This window comes from Sorex fumeus, unplaced genomic scaffold, assembly GCF_029834395.1.
Source record: "Sorex fumeus unplaced genomic scaffold, SorFum_2.1 ptg000122l, whole genome shotgun sequence".
NCBI classification, from domain to species: domain Eukaryota; kingdom Metazoa; phylum Chordata; class Mammalia; order Eulipotyphla; family Soricidae; genus Sorex; species Sorex fumeus.
The window spans coordinates 45,028,505-45,033,728 of NW_026606179.1; positions in this window are offsets into that span (position 1 = coordinate 45,028,505).

Genomic DNA, 5,224 nt, shown 5'->3' on the forward strand with positions numbered 1-5,224 from the left:
ACATGCACACACAATGCACACATATACAAACACAAATACAGCCTATAATGGTTTCACTGACACATTAAAAACATGCCTTAGATGTACTGAGTAGATTTAAAGACACTAGCGCAAAGCAATCAAAATAAAGCTAGATCACATAACATTTTTGTCTCCAAGTATCACTGTATCAGTGTCATCCTGTTGTTCATCGATTTCCTTCAGCAGCACCAGTAACATCTTCTTCCTAGCCCTGAGATTTTAGAAAGTGCCACATTCTAGGCTCTTTCAGGGTCAGGGGAATGAGACCCATCATTGTTACTGGGTTTTGTTATACCGAATATGCCACGGGGAGTTTGCCAGACTCTGCCATGCGGGCAGGATAGTCTCAGTAGCCTGCCAGGTTCTCTAAGAGTAAGAACTAGATGATAAGGAACTTGGTTTTATAGTCTCCGGGTCTTAGCTGTTGATGGGATAACATGGCACCAGGGGCAGTTGGTGGGTGTAATGCCTACCTACTGGAAGATGGGGAATCTGGGTAGAGGAGGTCCAGTCCCGATCTGAGCAGGCTTGGAGATCTCAGTCCCAGGTCCCACTCACCTGGGCTCCTCTGCCAGTTCCTTCATGCGTGAGGCTAGTCTAAACGTGTGGAGAGTGGTCTTAAGCATGGCTGTGGCTGGTTCCGGAGGTCTTCAGCTGGTGGGGCTCTGCTTGGGGTGGGGAGGGAAACTCAACCCACCCCCTCTAAGGGATCCCAGTGAGGACGGCCAGATGCAGGGGCAGGAGACTCTGTGCTGTTCAGATCAGGACTGGGCCTCCTCTACCCAGATCCCCCATCTTCCAATAGCTAGGTGTTACACTCACCAACTGCTCCCAGCACCGTGTTTCAAAGTATATATAAAGTTTTTAGGATGAGGGACTGGTGGTGGCGAATCTGCTCAGAGTAGAAAGTGACTCCTAAGAGTGTAAGAGTGAAGTCCCAGGCTTTAATCCCCAACAATGCATGTCCCACCCGGAGTTCACAGAGGAAACACACAGAGTAGGTCAGCTCCATCCATTGGAATCTCAAAGTTTCCCAAGAAACTTAGTGGTTCCTATCACAAATACCGACTAGAGAGTCTCCCACAGTGCATTGTAGCACTGACTGTAGCACTGTCATCCGGTTGTTCATCCATTTGCTCGAGCAGGCACCAGTAACGTCTCCATTGTGAGACTTGTTGTTACTGTTTTTGGCATATCGAATACACCACGGGGAGCTTGCCAGGTTCTACCATAAAGGTGGGATACTCTGGTAGCTTGCTGGGCTCTCTGAGAGGGATGGAGAATTCAAACCCAGGTCAGCCACAATGCAAGGCAAACGCCCTACCTGCTGTGCTATAGCTCCAGCCTGATGGTGCATCATTCTCTCAAGTCCACATTCTTAAAGAATGCTTTTGATTAACTCACTCTAAGTTCTTCGCCAAAAGCATATTCACCCCAGTATTGCTGACAGTGTCACTTGCACTATTAACAAGAACAGCACTGGGTACAATTCCTGATCAACTGCAATAGCAGTAATCACAGTAAAAGCAACAACCTTTTAAAACAAGAGGATGGAACTTGATGGAACTGTTAAATAATTCTTAATAACAGTTCTAAGGTGAAAAAAATTAACACAGTTTTTGCTTCTAGTATTATATTATTGTGAACTCATACAGATTTAAAAAAAAACCCAATTTCTTCTCTGAGTTGTAATGGAAGAAACACTTATGTATATCTGCACACAATATATTAAGGCAAAGAAGTTTATATGTAAATTTAGTGGCTGATAAATCTAGAGAATATAAATAAAGTCTCAGAACAACATATGATTGAGCCATTTAAGATTATGTCAGGAAAGGAAGACTAGTAAGATGATTAAAGACAGAGGCTGTTCATATATTCTGTATTTGCCTCCTGTGACAGAACAACTTCACAATGGGTTTAATAGGAAGTATGAGGAAAATGGTTTATTTAAGTCATACTCCCAAACATCGGTGAAAATTAAAAAAAAAAAGATTCACAGCCCCATTCCAAATTTATCAAATCACAATCTGCATTATAACAAGAATGAAATTTTATATTTTATTAAATTTGAGAAAATACTATATAGAGAACAAAGATAGCCTGAGAGAAACAGTATTCAAAGATGAAGGGTTAAAATGTATTACAAAAGCTCTTTTTTTTTCTTAGTGTTTTTCCCACTTCTTACCAGTGTTTTCATTCTACCATGGCCACTTATTAACAACCTCCAACAATTTATAATCTATGATGTACTGATTTTAGTTCTGGAATTCAATCATGATGAATCAGGAGTAACTTGGAGAAGGTCAAAAACATAAAATACATTACTGAAGTATATAAGGTCTTAAAAGAAAATAAATGTATTTTCTTCTAAGAAGAAATTGAAGCAAACACGGTATATACTTACAATAAATTAGAAATTATGTTACAAAGGAGATTGAAATAATAAAGAGAATGTGATATAAAAATGAGTGGCTAAAAAATCTCTTAAGTGTATTAAGATCACAACAAATGGAATGAATATAAAAAGTAAGCATAACACAAAGGAAAATTTTAAGAGATTATCAAAAGCAGTTTATTTTTCTGCTAGTGAAATATGAAGGCATTGAAAATTGGTTTATATAACATCCCTATGTTCTATAACTAGATTTATTCACTTAAAAAATAGATAGTTTAGAAAAATATTTCTTTTGAGATGCAAAAACAAATGACTTAAATTGGAGTTCATTTTTACTGAATATGAATAAACATGGGTGCAATAAAATAGGACATATGAGAGAATTCTGAATTGTCCTAAATTCTGTCTCTTACTGAAAATAGGACAATGGAACAAGAATCCTGACTTGCCCCAAATTTCATCTCTTTCTGCAAAGTCAGCTTTAATAAGACAAAAATGTGGCATTTTGACATATTTTTCTGATTGGCATTCTAACTGGAGTACTGCCCACCAATGTACACCTCAAGATAGCACTTGCAGAGTCATTTCTGCACCTCAACTAATAAGCATGGAAAGGGATGAAAGAAAAGGGTCCAGAAGAGCCAAGGCAAAATACCCACAAGACACTTGTGACCCCACTTTATCTTGAGGAGATGGGATGAAAAACATAACTCAAAGTTCTACTTTTTTATCAAACAAAAGTGTTTGCTTTCTGAACTTCTTCGAACCAAATCTAGGTCCTACTTTTTTATTCTTACCAGCAAGTCGAACTGTAACTTGAGTGAAATAAAATGTACCTATTTTTAATCAAATTATCATGTAGCATTCATCCATTAGAATAATTGACAGCAAATAAGATATGCTTGTGAGGTTCTGACAAATTCTTATAAAAATCACTAATCTAGATGCTATCTCCATTTAATCTAAATGATATCTGCCTCATTTGTAAAAGGTATTCGCATAAGAATTCTTTAGCTTATCATTTCTAGCATGACTGATAAACTCTGGGACAGCCAATCAGAGTAATTTTACTAAACACAATGACCTTGTTCATTATTGCAAATAATCGTACTGCTATTCAGGCTATTTTCTGTATGTGAGAGCCTTAGTTCATTAAGTAAAATAGAAATTAAAAAAAATAAGAACCGCAAATTCACTTTACCAACATTTTTGACACAAAGTACTTACTGTGCTTCTAAAAGCATTGCAATTATAATCACATGCAGACCTCACCATGACTTTTTAAAATCAATGCTCATTTTTGAAAGAGCTAGAATGAGACTGTCAGAAATAAACATAGCCAGTAAATGGCAAAGTATTTCATAATCCTCAAATCTATTGCATTTTTGAAATAAAGTTTTTTATAGAGAGAAAAAGTTAAAAATAATCAGAGCTAGAACTCTGTAAAAAAAATAAAAGTTAGCCCCCTTTGGTAATAAAATTTGTGTTTGCAAAATGAAATTGGTGGAATCATTTAGGTAAATAAATGAACACCTAAAACTTTAGAGTTTGGGGCTGGAGCAATAGCACAGAGGGTAGGGTGTTTGCCTTGTACGCGGGAGAGCCAGGTTCAATTCCCAGTATCCCATATGGTTCCCAAGCACCGGCAGGAGTGATTTCCTGAGTGCATGAACCAGGAGTAACTCCTGTACCTCACCAGGTGTGACCCTCCCAAATAAATTTTTAAAAAAATAAAAATAAAACTTTAGAGTTTGAAGTCACTAATTCTATTTTCTCAAATAATAGCACTGTAACGTCTCCATCGTGAGACTCGTTGTTACTGTGTTTGGCATATAGAATATATCACCGGTAGCTTGTCAGGTTTTGCCGTGTGGGCGAGATACTCTCGTAGCTTGTTGGGTTCTCTGAGAGGGGGTGGAGGAATCGAACCCAGGCCAGGTGTGTGCAATGCAAACACCCTACCTGCTTTGCTATGGCTCTAATTACTCAACTTCTCACTAGGAAAAAAGCCATTATTAAAAAGTAACCATCAGATATATGCAAAAGAGTATATTCATATAGGGACCAGGTATAAGGTTCAGTAGGTAGAACAAAGGCCTCATATGCAGAAGGACCTAGATTCAATTTCTGAAATCACATGTACTCATTTTCCTACGCACTATCAGATATGGTCCTGGTGGTCCCTGCGTGGGTATCAATGCTGGGTACCCATGACAACTGATTTGTGACAGAATTAACAGAGGGAGTGGCGGCATTGCCATTTATTGAATGAGGAGAGCAAATAAATCACTTCCAAACATTTCCTTCAAAAACATTTTAAATTTATAAATCCAAATAAATTGATAACCATTTTAAAAAATTTCTTTAACCAGGGTTAGTTATAGACAAATGAGGAAGTTTGAAAACAAGGTTACTGAATATGCAGAATGAGTAAACAAGATGCCGAAAATATTTGATTGCAAAATCTCTCAAATTTTTTTCTTCTCTAGTAAGATATAATTGCTTGGATTTGCCCAGGTAATTTTCCATTCTTTAAAAAAATGAAAGAGATTAACATAAATTAAAAAAAAATTCTTAACAATAAAACAAACCCATTTGAGTGATGCGATTGGGAGGGTTTTCTTTTTGATAAATTTACCCAGACTTTTGTACTAAAGATAGTTTATCTTTAAACACAAGTTCTGTTGTGTGGGGATTTCTTTTTGCTCAGCAGTTATTTGCTGTCTTTCACTTAATGATTCTCATAAAATATTTCTGAATCAAAGCAAAGGGGTTATATTCTTCCTCTGCCCTCGTCCCTTCTTG